The sequence below is a fragment of the Nymphalis io genome, chromosome 26, assembly GCF_905147045.1.
Source record: "Nymphalis io chromosome 26, ilAglIoxx1.1, whole genome shotgun sequence".
NCBI lineage: Eukaryota > Metazoa > Arthropoda > Insecta > Lepidoptera > Nymphalidae > Nymphalis > Nymphalis io.
In genome coordinates, this window is record NC_065913.1 from 1,768,142 (window position 1) to 1,785,789 (window position 17,648).

Below are 17,648 nucleotides of genomic sequence, written 5' to 3' on the forward strand. Positions count from 1 at the left end.
AATGTGCTATCTCATGGTAAGTGGTTAATGGCTTATTACAATAAACCCACTTACATATACGCGTAAATATAAGCTTGTAACAAGAATAGTTTACATGTTTACGAATTAGATGGCGTGACTTGTATTTTAGATCGCGCTAACGTTGTGTTCACTTAGTTATATAAAGCATTTGATTTATTTTCAATGTAAAAAAAAATCCTATGCTGTTTGAACGCTCACAAGCTTGCATCTAATTCGTTAGGTCTTGCTGTTACACCCCATTTAGTATTGGTTAAAGTTAGAAGAAAGTATATTTCGCATTCGTTGACGCCTTTTCAATTAATTCATTTATATAATTATACCTGCTGTCAAGTAAGCTTAATAAATCGTCATCTTTTAAGATTGGTAGTGTCTTACTTTACACTGTAGTAAGCTATTCCCGCCCATACAAGCTTACGTACTCTTTAGAATAATATATTTTATTTGTTACTATTTATTTTATTATTTCATTTCATGTACATACAAGTCCAGTGGTAAGAACGCGTGAATCTTAACCGATGATCGTGGGTTCAAACCCGGGCAAGGACCACTGAATTTTCATGTGCTTAATTTGTTATTATAATTCATCTCGTGCTTTACGGAGAAGGAAAACATCGTGAAGAAACTTGCATTTGTCTAATTTTACTGAAGTTCTGCCACATGTGTATTCCACCAACCCGCACTGGAGCAGCGTTGTAAAATAAGCTCCAAACCTTCTGCTCTAAAAAGGGAGAGGAGGCCTTTAGCCCAGTAGTGGGACATTCACAGGCTGTTACGGTTACGGTACATATAAGCGGATGCCTACTTTTAAAATAAAACTATTTTCTAAATATCATACATATACTTAAGGCAATTTTTCCACAGTGATAAATCATTCAAAATGTTACTAAATATACAAATTTGAGCTTGAACATAAACTGTTTCGAGTTTTACCGGACACAAGTGTCGTCGACATTACATTGTTCTCATTAACAACAGAATGTATGTAATAACTATCTGTTACCCGCTACACTGGGTACGCTAAAATGTGCAGTAAAAACAGAAAATAAAGTACAATTTGCATTATTTGAGAAGTAATTATTATTTTTGTTAACTTGTTTGTATATTTTGTGTATAACTAATGTTTGTATATTTTGCAACACCTGTAATTAAGAAGAAACTCGATTTATGTTATGTTTATAGACTCAGCTATGTTTAGTAGTGTACCTCCTGTTGGTGTTGATATCATAAAAAAGTAACATTTGTTTATTTGTAAAAAAGTATTATAAATAGAAATCAAGTATAATATGGCTTCCTACCTGTTTGAGGAAAAGGCTTCGAGGTTACTCCACCACACTGCTCTGATGCGGTTTGGTGAACTAGCCACCATAGACACAGGCGTGCCATATTTTTATCCGTCTCATGCAGAATTCCTCACGATGTATTCCATCACCGTTGATTACGAGATGAATAAAATCATACTCAAATTGAACATATAAAAATTCGACATTACTTGCCTAAGCAATTTTGGAATTGAACCCGTAATATTCGAATAAGGTGATTAAACTCATCAGTTAGTTTTTATTGAATTAATTTGATTTTAAAAGCCATCACTATCAAGCAAACAAATAATGATGTCATACTTAAGAATCTCACGTGACATTTACGGTATAAATAATCACAAAATGGAAAGTCATCTATCATTGATTATTGCACAATGTCTTGAATTTAAAAGCCTTTTAAAGTCTTGCTCTTAAAAAGCATATTCACTTGTCACTCGGTAGTCTGCTTCTTCATAGCATGCTAATAAATTACGTTCAGACTTAAAAACATATCTTACCCATATTTAATACCTTGTTCTAAGTAGCTCGAAAAAAAAAACTATTGAGTATCATGCTTTTTTACAAGTATAGATTATTTAAACATACTTTTTGTATATTTTTATATTTAGTATTATTGCGCGTTCCGGTTTGAATGGTGAGTGAGTCAGTGTAACTACAGGCACAAAGGACATAACATCGTAGTGGCGATATAAGAATTGGTTAATATTTTTTTATATCGTCAATGTATACGCGTAGTGGTGACCACTTACCATCAGGTGGCCCGTTTGCCCGTACGTACCTATGTTTAACATAAAAACCATACCGCATGATCAACCTTCGACTTCGAATTTAAATATAAAATGGAAATTTAATTAACAAGCTGCTCAATTTAATTTTTACTTCTATATTTTACAAAAATATATGTATATATATATATATATATATATTAAATTATCCTAATTAATTACATAATATAACAGAAACAATTCACTTGATTTTAAAAATAAAAAAATGTACTCAATAAAAATGTACCTACATTTAAAGCAAAGAATATTTCACAACATAAATTTCAACGAAATTAAAAGCAAACAAAACGCGGAGGCGTGTTGATAAATTAAAAAAAAAATGCACGGTTACCTACATCAATCAAAGTAGAATCAATTTGAGATTTAAAAAAAAATGTTTGCCCAATCGCTGTATGAGTCTTGATTAAAAAAGGTTTAAAATATAAAATTGCAGCATTTTGTATATATATTTTTTTAATATTATACGGAGGCGGGAAATTTTGCCATATTTTTGAGATGATGGAAAGTGGTCACCTTCAAATCCATTCACACTGGCTCACCGACAACCCTTTGAAAATACTTGTTAAGTGGGTTATACCAAGGCCGACAAAATCCTATCACCAGTACCATCCATCTTTACGGACCATTTGAACTTGAAACAACGTACGTGTGTTTAGGGGGGGGGATGTTTGTGTTTGTATTTTCGTTAGAATTCGACGTATGTTCATTTAAAAATCTAAGGTAATGTGGGATTATTATATTCTATAAGTGATTCGTTTTACGGATGGTAGAATTATCTACGGTGCGCTATTCAAAAGCGATGCTATAATAATATTTTATGCAAAGGTATGTTCAAGTTTGTCTAATATACTTAACAAATAACCTTATTATATACCTTCTTGTAAAAATACCTAGTTTTTATCGAAGTCATTAACTTAGCAAAAGTGAAGCACTCGGAAAACCGAAATCGAGTTGCGGTCGCTTCGGTCGCAACAATCTAAATTACGCCGCCATTTTGTTGTAAAGAAGCATCTGGATAAAACCGGTACTAACTGGATAGTACCCGTGTAATATAGTCGAGGAGTTAATTAAGTTTGACGAATGCAAAAAATTATACTGTTTTTTTTATAGAATATAAAGGCGGACGAGCATATGGGCCACCTGATGGTAAGTGGTCACCAACGCTCATAGACTTTGGCATTGTAAGAAATGTTAAGCATCGCTTACATCACCAATGCGCCACCAACCCTGGGAACTAAGATCTTATGTCCCTTGTGCCTGGAATTACACTGGCTCACTCACCTTTCAAACCGGAACATAACAATTCCAAGTACTGCTTATAAATACCACCAGTAATTAACTTGAGTTGACTGAATAAACGTGTCAATTTATCGAGTAAGTAAAATATATATATATACGGTATTATAATATGTATTCAATAAAAAACACATACACACATATGCAAGAACGCACGCACACAATAGAATATCATTTATTACATTAGTTTTTAGTTAAACTAATTTTACTTTAATTACTTTATAACATATATATTTAAAGTGTGTGATTGTGTTCACTCCCGTGCCTCGGAAAGCACGTAAAGCCGCTGCGCCTGAACTCTTTCCGGTCGTGTCGGATTGCCGCCCCATCGGATTATGAGAGCTAGGGCAAAGGGTATACAACTAGAGAAATCTCTCTTGAGTTTGGCCGCCGTGGCCGAAATCGGTCTGGAGGACATTATTATCATTATATTTAAACTTATTGAAAAAAAATAGCGTCAGAGCCAAGGTATTCGAAATTGTGTTGAAAAATTTGTGTATAAGTAACAAATCTTCCGCTGACGTCATCTGACGCTCGAAATCATACGCTTATACATCTGACGCCCGAAGTCTCAGTTAATTACCCTGTACCGAGCGCTAAGATGTTTACACATCAATAAATAAATATCAAATTACCAATTAGCTCTTCGACTACATTACGCAGTTCGGATATAAATCAGAACACTTTTCCTCCCCTAATATATTCACAATTGAACGCCAATAAATTCGCAGCAAATTAACATCCAACGCTATACCGAGGCTTATGTTGCCTTAAGAATATAGCTTCGAATAATAAAACTTAGAAACGTACTGAGATAACAATATATTTTATTTACCTATATTAACAGCAAGAAAAACTTTTCGTAATACTTAAGTATTTCCAATTAATTTAATTAATCACATGTTAAGAAAACTTGATTCATAATTATAAATATATACTCTATAAAGGATAAATGATATTTCGGAGTTAGTATTCGTTGATTTCCAAGTAGGATAAGCAATAATTCAATTGTATTTAATTATCTATAACTTGATTTTTTGCAGTTTTTTTTTTTTGTTATTTATTATATTTGTTGTATATTTGGGAGGTATGAGATAGATCGTACAGTATATTTCGTATCGCTAGGTGATAAGGGTGTCCTATCCAGATTTTTTTTTCTATTTCATCCAACCATGCGCAAGTCATTCACGAGAAGCGTCGCGTCATTTTGACATTAATTCTGCATTTGTTATGTATCACAGCGCAGTGCGTGAAAAATTTTGTACGATCGTTTTTTAATTTATAAGAAATATTATATACGTGTTTTATGATTGTAATACTGTTTACGCTCAAGAAATGGAATTTCTTTAGTGAAACTCTTTATTTGTAATTTAGTATAAATTTTTATTTTTGTACAACATACAGGTTACAATTTAAAAAAAACGGATGAGATGCGAGAGAAGAATGACAGAAAAAATGTACAATGTTGCCATACGTAATTAATTATAATAATATTAATTTTTTGTGCTGGCAATAACTATAATAAAATGATAACTTTATAAATGTAATAATAACTTAATAAATTAATAAAATGTTAACTTTATTGATAAATATTTTTCGTTTTTGTTATCTGGGCATGATGCGTGAACAATTACTAAGAGACCAAATACATTATCGTTATTACCGTTTTTCATCAGTAAGTACTATTTGGGTGTGTTTGTTATAGTGAATAATGCCAGCAAGACGCAAGATATGGGCCGTCGAACGAATAAAGCAACAAACATAAGAAATAGTAGAGCAAAAAGAACAGACGAACAAATCCAACAAAATAACGAAAACGTGCGTGTGAGCATGTCACCATTGAACGGTTTGCTCATCGGCACGTATCCAGTAGCAAGGCTGTTCCTGAAGTCCATTCGCACACGAAAAAATATCGCAAAGGACTTCGTTCCTCCCCGGGTCTCTTCCACCCCAACCGTAATTTTTTTTTTTTTTATTATTTTAATTTGCACGAGACTTACATCGTGTCTTCATCGCCATTTTATGGAGGAAAGTCAAGAAACTGAAATTGTAATAAGTGTAAACAATGCAACCTTGAAAAATAAGTTTTTTTTTTTTTTTTTTATAGAGTAGGAAGGTGGACGAGCATATGGGCCACCTGATGGTAAGTGGTCACCAAACGCCCTTAGACATTGGCATTGTAAGAAATGTCAACCATCGCTTATAGCCAATGCGCCACCAACCTTGGGAACTAAGATTTTATGTCCCTTGTGCCTGTAATTACACTGGCTCACTCACCCTTCAAACCGGAACACAACAATATCAAGTATTGCTGTTAATAAATCATGTAAATTAATTCAAGTATACATACATATATACATTCAGTATACGATTCGAGTGTTTACTATTGTCAGTATAATCAGAGAAATGATAGGATAATCATATATTCAGCGTCAAAAAAAGTATCGAAAGAAAAAAAAAAACAAAATCAATGACCATTATTTATCAAGCAATTACAACAGCATTTAATTTATAGTATACTCCGTTTTGATTGTTTGAAACTTTTAAAGACATTTTTGATATTTAATTTATTTTTAAAGGGTTTAAATTACTTTGACAATATTCAAAATAAATTCTTTTAGAATTAATATTATTATTCTGAATCAAATTTAATTATTTTATGCAATAAGTAAAACTTAATTCCTTTGAATTCTCTTCCAGTGCCACCTGTGAACAGACTATGTTTGTTTATACAGTTTGTGTAAAATAAATCATCTCGAGTTGTGTAAAATATAAAACTATATTTCAAAAAATATTTAGCAGTAATTCAATCTGTCTATTTTAATAGAAACTGGTGGTTGCTAATAAATGAATCGATTGAAAAGCAATAAAAAGACGCGGTTTCCTCACTGGAATTATAAAAAGATTAATTTAAATTAATATCTTAGGAGTCACGGCAAAATTAAAATTATCGCGAAAGAAGAAAAATTATGGTGATGACCAATGATGCAATGATGAAATAGCCAGCGCAAAGATTATGTTCCATATGTATGTACTACCGCCAAACAGCAATATTTACTATTGTTGTGTTCCGGCTTAAAGGGCGATGGAGCCAGTGTAACTACAGGCACAAATGACAATTTAACTCCCAAGGTTGGTGGCGTATTCGCGATGTAAGGAATGGTTAATATTTTTTATAGTGTCAATGTATATGGGTGGGGGTGACCATTTACCAATATTAAAAAGAAAACAAATAACGGACCACCTTTTTCAAAAGCTCTGTCTCATAATGTGTGACGATTGTACGATGAGTACATACAACATCCGTAGACATAACCTAAGAAAACAATGGTCGCAAGGCCAAACGATGTCCGTTTGTGGCTTAGATTTGGACACACCATGTTTATCACACGGACAAGTATACGTGGCATGTTCTCGGGTGGGCAAACCATGGAGCTAATTTGTGTTGACTAAAGACGGACTGACAAAAATATCGTACACTCAATTACTCTTCGAAATTAATAAACTATTTTAGGATAAAAATATATCACTTTTTTCAATTTACATTTAACTTTTAATCAAACAACGAATATGTCCATTACATTAATGAAATACATTCAATTAAGAAAATGAATGGTTAGTGTTTCTATGTTTATATTGGCGGCCAACTTCTACAGCGCTCCTTTCCTTTTTCTGTCATAGATCCCATCCCCACACACTTACAATAAATTCGTTACTTTTTATTTAAAAACCAAAATATTCAATAGATATGATTTATATGGCAGAACAACGTTTACCGGGTCAGCTAGTATTAATGTAGAGATAGACAAATATATAAACATAATATATGTTTATAAATGACAGTTGAAACAAAGGAAATGTTATAAAGAAAAGTCTCCATTCAAAACTCGAACAATACATAAACTTGTTTCCGCTTTTAAATAATATTTAAATTATGTATATTATGTTTTCAACTAAATTTCAGTTGAACGAGTTAAACGAACAGACAGTTTGAAGTCATTTATTAACTGTCAGAAATCGCAAACATTTCCGAAAACTAATTCCTCCAGTAAATATTGGTTCGTATACTCTGTAGTTTTGGACGTTTTAAACACTATCTTACAAAAACGATGATAGCTGTGTCGTTCAACACTGATTTCTCTCTTTCTGTCATTATTGATTTGACATTAGAAAGAAGAACACACAGCATTGTTTAATCAGGCTAAGCAATGTTTATAAGAATAAATTTTTATTTTATGTATATTATAATATATCACTGGATTGATTTCGATGTAACTTTTGATTGCGCTAAATAAAAATCATGAACTAATGTTGTAAAATATATATATATATATATATACATATATATTATATTATATATATATATATAATATATATATATATATATATATATATATATATATATATATATATATATATTACAACATTAGTTCATGATTTTTATTTATATATATATAGACTACAACATTACAATATCATATATATAGCTCTATATATATATCTGTTCTACTGCCAAACAGCAAAACTTTATTTATTTATTTAAATGTTACATAAATGATACCTTAATAAATTATATAAAACTAGAAACATTTTATGTATACCCATTTGAAAGCAAACACTGCATACACAGTGTTCTTGCGCCGATTATAATTTCATAAAAGTACTGAAGTGCTTAACTAAAAAGTAACAATAATAGAAAGAGAAAAAAAATTTGACAAATATAGGTTATTGCGGTATATAAAAAAACATATAAGTATAAAATTAAAAAAACAAAACAGAGAATGGAAATAACAAAAATGTCTTAGATGCTACATTACAGAATACTACAAGCTTACATTGACATTTAAACATTATTGTCTTCTTCTTCGAGTGCCTCTGACTGGCGGTTGGTTTTGAATAATCCTTCTTGTTCTCCGCGTGGCGAAATATTATCGTAACAATCTTTTATAACTTTACGGAAAGTATTAGGTGAGTCCGTACTAATATCTATCAACCCACTAAGCCCATTGTATAGTTTTCATTAACGTGGTATCGGTGAATTTTGTGCAAAAACAGTTCTGCAGAGAGGTGGTACGAAGAGCGTAATAGGTTTTCGAGGTATCTATAGGGCACTCTGAACTTTATCTTAGAAAGTAAGTTTGGGCAGTCTCTTTTATTTCGAAATAGTTTGTATAGAAACGCAAGGAATAATATGTTTCATTTTTGTTTTAAATTAATAATTTTAAAGTATTTTAGTCTACTTTTATAGGATATAAAATATTTGTGAACTCTTGCTTGATAAGAAATAGAATCAGAATATGCCTGATAGAGATGTGTTTTGTTAAAATGCGCTTAAGTCTGTGACAGTGGGCAGAATAGTGAGATCGCCAAACAACACTGCAGTATCCTACGCTACGAACGAGACGATGCATTCGTCAATGCACCACCAACATTTCAGGGTTGTTGTAATATTTCTTTCTGCTCAGTACTCATGTCTATGTGACCACTTACTGAGGTGATGTTAGCGGAATATATCAAACATAAAAGTTATATATCGTGTCTTTAATCGCTCGTCCAAAAGTACTCGGCCTACGAATAAAATATTTTTCAATTTTTATAATAATCATATAAGCCAACAAGGTTGACGACACAATTCGTTATAAACATATTAAAACGCTCCGATAAACTTTACGGTATCAATATTTGATTGGCCGTAAAAATATGAACGCACGAAAAATTCGTTTCGAAACGAACGATTTTACAAACAAAAATTATGGATGTAATTTTTTTTTTAAATCGATCAGAGTAATGATTTTCGCTGAAATGAAATTTGTTATTTTAACAAACGTTTTTTAATACGAGTTGTTTTAAAATATATGACAATATGTTATTGAATATAATATGATTTGATATTTATAGACACGATTAATATTTTCAAATTTCAATCTTTGCGTGTTTAGTTTGTGTTTTGAGATCTGAATAGATATTTTATATCGACTATAGATAAATATAGTGGTTGACTTAAGGCTGCAGATCTCGATATCTTGGGTTATAATAAAATAAAAAAAAACCTGTCGTAAAGTTATTGACAGTGTAATGTAAATACACACATGCTATGAAAGCGCGTGTATTTTTTTTTTATAGAATAGGAAAGTGGACGAGCATATGGGCCACCTGATGGTAAGTGGTCACCAAACGCCCTTAGACATTGGCATTGTAAGAAATGTCAACCATCGCTTATAGCCAATGCGCCACCAACCTTGGGAACTAAGATTTTATGTCCCTTGTGCCCGTAATTACACTGGCTCACTCACCCTTCAAACCGGAACACAACAATATCAAGTATTGCTGTTTTGCGGTAGAATATCTGATGAGTGGGTGGTACCTACCCAGACGAGCTTGCACAAAGCCCTACCACCAGTAACTGTCAATTCTGTGGCTGAACTCTCTACGGTTATTTCGGATTGCAGTTCCATCACATAATGAAAAGGAGTATTATCTGGTTAGTTCTGAAACTTGTCACACGACCACATAAACACAAGCCGTGCTCGACATTAATAACTAATTGTTTCCCACGGCTTCGCTCGTTTTTAGGGGGACGCTATACACCTTCTTCGAGGGTAAAATTAGCTTCATACCAAATTTCATCAAAACCAGTTCATTTAGCCGTGAACGCGTAACAGATAGACGAACTTACTTTCACATTTATAATATTAGTAATGATTTTAACATATACCAATAACAACAAATATTTATTCAATCCCCGGACTCCTCAACAAACCTTATCTGGGAGAGATCGTTCATTCATTCTATTTTGATATTACTGTGCTAAGTGCAAATGTCTATGGGCGGTGGTGATAATTTATAATCCGATGTCAATATTGCCAGTCTGCCTTACATATTTAAAAAAATAACAGAACATTTAATTGCACCTAAAGATTTAAAGCTAATAATAATTTCATCACGTATTAATCACGAACTTTATAGATTTTGATGGCCGGGCCATTGTTTGAATTTCACGTAATTAAAATTCGAAATGTTAATATTACTTAACTTCAGGTTATTTGATTTTAAATTTAACTTAGAATTACAAACGAATTTGGTTATTTATATATTTCTATATATAGTTCGCTCTGTGGTTGAATATCGACAATAATTATTTTTTTAAAAATTAAGAAAAACTCATTCAAATTTGCGTGTCTTTAACATTTTATTTCAATTCATTAATCATTTTCTTTATTGATAACAATTAAATAAGCTATTACTTACCAAGTAAAATCATAACAAATAAAATCTGTTGACAATCATAGAAGAAAAAGGTAGTCAAGTATCAGACGAGCCAAATTGTATTTAAAAAAAAAACTCCTGGTACTTGTTGCATAACTAGGTATTGAACTATTTTTGTTTTTGTTCAAATACTAATAACAATACGTTTATTTTTCACCAACCCACATTGTAGTGGAATAAGCTCCAAACCTTCTCAAAAATAGGGAGAGTAGGCCTTAGCCCAGCTGTGGGACATGCACAGGCTGGTACTTTACATTTATTTTCTCATCAAGATCGAGCATATACTGTTCTTATAATATTTTTCATACTTATAATGTTAACAGACGCGCTGTTATCGTTTTAAAATCTTACTTATACTTATAAAATTGTCTGTTCCGACCCGACTGACTATTAACGCACAGCACGGACATTTACTGATGCTCATTAGATATTCTACTATTGTTGTATTCCGGTGTGAAGGGTGAATGAGCCAGTGTAATTACTGACACAAAGGACATAACATCTTAGTTCCCGAGGTTGGTGGCGCATTGGCGATGTAAGCGATGGTTAACATTTCTTACAATGCCAATGTCTATGGGCGTTAGTGAACACTTACCATCAGGTGGCCCATATGCTCGTCCGCCTACCTATTCCATAAAAAAAGCCAAAGCAAATGTTTAGAAAGCTGAAATTTTGAACGTAGGTTCATTATATATTTTTAGACATCCGAGATGGCCGAGATGGTAAGAACGCATCTATCTTAACCGATTATCGTGGGTTCAAACCCGCGCAAGCACCACTGAATTTTCATATGCTTAATTTGTGATTATAATTCATCTTGTGCAATACGGTGAAGGAAAACATCGTGAGGAAACCTGCATGTGTCCAATTTCACTGAAATTCTGCCACATGTGTGTTCCACCAACCCGCATTGGAGCAGCGTGGTGGAATAAGCTCCATACCTTCTCCACAAAAAGGAAGAGGGGGGCCTTAGTCCAGCAGTGGGACATTCACAGGCTGATACTGTTACTGTTCTTTTACTAGTCATTTCAACTTTTAGGGTACAAATAGACAATTAGTTGTTAATAATGTACGTACTCAAATCCAATTTCGCAGCATTGAAGAGTCCCATCTGTCTGGTAAAACGTATCATGAAATCTTTCAGAAATATCCTCATTATTGCTCAAAATCCACTTAATTAAGCGTAAAAAATCTTACAAGATCGTTAGTTCAAATCACTTAAAACATCTCAAACTATTTTCCAAGAAATTGACTCGTAAATCCTCTCGATATACAGGAACTATTCAGTAAGTTTTCAATTTAAGTTTTATTTACTAAAGTTTTGAATGAGAAATTGTTATCGATGTATTTTGCGTATGATTGTCAAAAAGTTATTACCATGTTGCAAAAATTTATTTGTTTTTTTTTTTAATATTTGCCGGGAAGGCAAATGTCTCCACCTGATGGTAAGTGGTAGTAGAGTCCAAACGCGACGATGGCTAGTACAGTCGACAAGAATGTTTTGCACTAGCCGCCCCCGCCTTGTCGGCCTGCAAGATGCCTCTTCACGCCTCGTTTGAAGGAACCCGCGTCATAAGAGGAAGGGAACACATGAGCTGGTAAAGAATTCCATTTTTGGAAGTGCGACAAAGAAAGGAGTTTCCAAATTTCTTTTGTGTGAATTGATGTCACAGTTAGGCGATGACATCGAGAGCCAGCACGTGTAGACTTGTGAAAGCAGGAATAAGAGAGAATAATTCCTCAGAGCAATCTCCGTAATACAGTCGATAGAAAGTGCTCAGTGCTGCTATCTCTCGACGCAATTGTAAGGACTAGAGGGTGTAAGTGAACTTTACGTCACCAATAATGGGAACCGCACGTCGCTGCAACCGATCCAAGGCCTCCAGCAGGTACTTAGCGGAGCCATCCCAAAGGTGAGCAATATTCAACGCAAGACCGTACCTGAGTTTTGTCAAAATATTCAACTGTCAATGTGACAATTGTTAATTTAGTACTTACTATTAGGCTAATCTCCAATTTCTGAATCCCTGGATAAAGTCAGATAAGTTAATCAACATGTCCAACAACAATACTTCTCACCCAATATTACTTACTACCAATAATATAAAACTACCACCGGCTATAATTTCATTCACGAGGTGTGCTATCATCATCAGTCATTAATTGTATATATGAAGCATTTTGACTGCCTCGTTGGTCTAGCGGCTTGATGCAAGGCCTCTGACCCGGAGGTCCTGGGTTCAATTCCCTGGTTTGGCCAATAAAAAGTTATTGGGTTTTCCGGTCAGAAAATTCTCAGTAACAGCCCGGAGTCTGGAAGTTGGAAGTGTGTACACACCCGTGCCTTGGAAAGCACGTAAAGCCGTTGGTCCTGTGCCTGAACTCCGTCTCATCGTATTATGAGAGTTACGGAATAGAGAGTGCACCTGTGTTTGCGCACACATTTGTGCACTATAATATCTCCTGCGTAGTTGGATAATCTCTCTTGAGATTGACCGACGTGGCCGAAATCGGTCTGGAGGACATTATATTATTATTATGAACTATATATGTGTATATATGTATATTTTTGTGTACATAATGTATTTGTATTGTCGTTGATACAATATACTAATTACCGCCTTTACGGATTTCTGTTGGTAAGGATTTCTCTTATCCCAACTGCATATTATGGTGGTCAATAAATTTTTTAAATAAAATAATTGCTTAATTTGGACTCAATATTTTTATCTCTTTCTGGGATTTTATTGTAAAACTATATACATTGTCCCATAGTTACTGACTCATATGCAGTCGAGAAAATATAGTAATAAGTATGGGGTCATAATATTTTAGATTTCATGATAGGATTAATTTGATGGCGCATGGGACCGTGATAGTCATAGACTCTCAGATGGTCTATTTAATCGTCTGCGGTCCTCATCACAAAGTGGTTTTATTACCTACCTTCCTAATTTAAAAACTAAAATGTCATTCATAAAATCGTTTTTTTTTTTAATTCATTGTCGTTGTTTATTCCACTATACCGGTCAATATCCTTTATTTATTTATTTATTTAACACTTTTTGCACAACATATACATAAAATGAGAGAATTAGGAAACAATCAAAGAAAAAGAAAAAAAAAAAAAATGGTGCGCAAAGGCGGTCTTATCGCTTATAGCGATCTCTAACAGACAACCTTTGGTGAAAGAATTTTGTAAGAGAACAGGTAAGTGCATTTACATATAAAAAGGTGATACTAAATATTTAATAAACTACACATATCTACATCCCACTAACCACATATAATAATACATACATTCATACACATATACATACATACAAATATACATATAATTATTATATAGCATATACATATTATATATCCTTTGTGTATGATCCATGTGATGTTATATAACTTCTACCTTTTTTATTTATATGTACCGTAACCGTAACAGCCTGTGAATGTCCCACTGCTGGGCTAAAGGCCTCCTCTCCTCTTTTCAAGGAGAAGGTTTGGAGCTTATTCCACCACGCTGCTCCAATGCGGGTTGGTATATGTAATTGGTGGTAATTTATATGTACGATATAATATATCCATAAAACATATTATATAGTTGTAGATAAAATATATAAAGGATGCCTTATCTCTTATAAGGTCTTTCTGAGACCTTAGAAAGATTGAAAATATTTTAGTAAGAAGGTAGACGGAAAAGATAAGCGCTTCGCATCAAACATGGGATTTAAGATTTTCTCATAATTTGTCGCTTTGCTAAAATAAATATATACTTTATTTTAAGTAAGGTAGGGCAAGTATTTTGGAATCGTCACTAAAAGATTATACTAAAAGCAAAGCTACCACCGGTTCAGGATTTATGATATGAGCTGGCAGAAACTCAATACTTACTTCCGTTACAGCCTGTGAATGTCCCACTGCTGGGCTTAGGCCTCCTCTCCTTTTTTTTAGGCAGAAGGTTTTTGGAATTTATTGCACCACGCTCTAGTGCGGGTTGGTGGAATACACATGTGGCAGAATTTCAGTAAAATTAGACACCTGCCGGTTTCCTCACGATGTTTTGCTTCACCGTACAGCACGAGATGAATTATAATCACAAATTAAGCAAATCCTAACCTTCTACTCAATAAGGGAGAGTAGACCTTTAGCCCAGCAACGGACATATTTATATGTATTAAGTAATATGTTTGTATTCTAGTATGTAGACTCTCACTGTTCCCCGTGCTTGTTTATTCATCCTTCAAACTAGACAGAAGCAATCCAAAGAGCATTGCCTGTCTAATAGCCATTAGCTAATTGGCAATTCAATAAGTTCTTACCTCACTTGTGAAAGGCAAGGCTACTTACGATGATATGCAATTTTGATGCGTATATCCTTCAAATGTCATAATGATTATTCAATCTCACATATCACTTTTTGGAATTTAATGATCATGTTTTGTGATGAGATACGAGTCTGTTCTTACAGAATAGTTCTAGTGATGAGTTGTCAATCATTCCGGTGGAACTCTTGAAAGTTCTAACGTTAGTGCAAACTTCAGTAGGAATCCGTTAATAGAACAGTCAACATAAGTAAATCGAAATCAAGTTTTCTAGCTAATCTTCAATTATTGAATTGTCATTAGATGTATTTCTTGAAATCGTTGACAGACCTCGTGGTTACCTTAAAATGCCATGTCATGCCAGTCATGGTTCGAACCAATAACCAATACTTGATATTGTTGTGTTCCGGTTTGAAGGGTGAGTGAGCCAGTGTAATTACAGGCACAAGGGACATAAAATCTTAGTTCCCAAGGTTGGTGGCGCATTGGATATGTAAGCGATGGTTGACATTTCTTACAATGCCAATGTCTAAGAGCGTTGGTGACCACTTACCATCAGGTGGCCCATATGCTCGTCCGCCTTCCTATTCTATAAAAAAAAAAGATCCTCGTTTTGGTCTATTGAAAGAGTTATTGAGTTTTTGATAAAATAATCAAATCAAGATATGGATAGACAATCGTAAAAGAACAACCGTTCAATTCTAAGCAAACTATATTTCATTTGCTATTTTTATTCAAATATCATCGGCTGATGAAGAAAAACGTCACGAAGATATCTGCATGTATCGTACGATGTCCTTCTAAATCCGCAATTGAGTATCGTGGTAGAAAACCTCCATAAGAGAGAGAAGGCTCTTGCTCACCAGTGCAAAATTTATAGGCCGTTTGTTATCAGATATTTTTTTAAAACACAAATAATAACTGCGCCCGCAGTGACAAATATCCCTCACTCGGCTATAATTTCGTTGAAAACAGTGCCAATAAAATCGGCCCGATTTTAAATTGGCTTCAAGCCAATCGTCAAGTCTTAAGTTGTTGTCAGACATGCGTCAAACTAGTCGCTAACCTTGACACAGCATAATATTATCAATTTTCATATAAAAAAAATTGACATCTTATAAAACAACTGCTGTAAATTTTAAATAATTCTGTTAGTATCAATATTATAGCTCATATTATAGAAAATAAGATTTTGTATTTCATTTACAATCAATGTGAAGAAAACAAAAGCTCGATAAGATCTTTTTTAAGGAAGATCTAAATAAGAGTGAAACTTGTATATCAATTAATTTATTAATTGATATGCAAATCCGTATTAAGACGCAGACTATATTATGAACGAGTCTACGTTATCTAATGTCTACGCGAACCTTTACACTATCTTCCATTGTAGTCAACTAATGAGTTTTGAACAATGAACAGAATTCATCCGTTGGGTATTTTAGACCTTTTATTCGAGAATTCGCGGGTAGCCATTGTTTGTATGAGCTAACTTGATTACAGGCTGAGTTTTTAATGAGATATATTAATATAAAGCTTTTAAAAAAAGTTTATTGTTATTGCAACAGATTAAAATCTAAATGAGACATCTGTCAGATGATGCGGACATCTTTAATAAATTATTTATACCTATACTAATATTATAAAGAGAAAATATTTGGTTAATTTTATGTTTATTTGTAATGGATAAACTCAATAACTGCTTAATCGGTTTTAAAAATTCTTACAGAAAGCTACGTAATAAAAATTTGAGAAAAACAAATTGCATTAATATAACACAAAGTATTAAAAAAAATCTGTAGATAGATATTTGGCATGCACTGCGGAAAATATCGATGAAAATGTTTTTCTCACAATAATGAACACAATAAAAAAAGAATTATTTAATTTGGCATAGGTATGTACGCGCAAAACTTCCGAACGATGCAGTCGTTTCAGATATACATTTTTATTTATATAGAAGATTTACATAATGTAACTATCATTTAATAACTTGCAAAATCATTACATTAAATAAAAATAAAAGAATTGTTGTATACTTGTTATTTGTTTCCGCCCGGGATCGAACCGGGGACCTTGTGCGTGTAAAGCACACGTGATAACCACTACACTACGGAAACTACATTCAACGTAGCGAAAATAGTTATTAGCTCTATCATCATTCACGCAAATTAATTATAAAATACAATATTATAACTTGCGTTTGCATCCGACTGTGTCTGCATAACAAGCAAATATCGAAATCTGTACATAACTGATTACAAACGTGGAAACGAAATCAACGCGAAAATCTTAATTCAATATAGAAGCGTTACACTTGTTCATTGATGGTCAAAAATTTACCACCGGTTCGGAAATAAACACCTCAACCTGAGAAGAACCGGCGAAATAAACTCAGCGGATGTTTTTCAAGATTTCCGTATAAAACTACGAATTTATGATAACTTTCAATTTGAATGTATCAATTTATATTTTCAACTTTTATTTAAACAAATAAATAAACGACAGACAGAGAAGTTTATATTATATATTTTGAGTAATTATAATTTTTACATCTATTGAAATTAGGGCTTTTAAATAATAAATTAACTGAAGAATTGTAGATTTTTTTTATATATTTGCCGGGAAGGCAAATCGACGTA

General features: G+C 33.1%; 1 non-coding gene across 1 annotated transcript; it reads right to left on the bottom strand.

The window, feature by feature from the left end:
- Positions 1–17,053: 17,053 nt before the first annotated feature.
- Trnav-uac (transfer RNA valine (anticodon UAC)) lies at positions 17,054–17,126 on the bottom strand. Its single transcript has one exon. It is a non-coding gene; the product is annotated as a tRNA-Val (tRNA).
- Between the last annotated feature and the right edge of the window lie 522 nt (positions 17,127–17,648).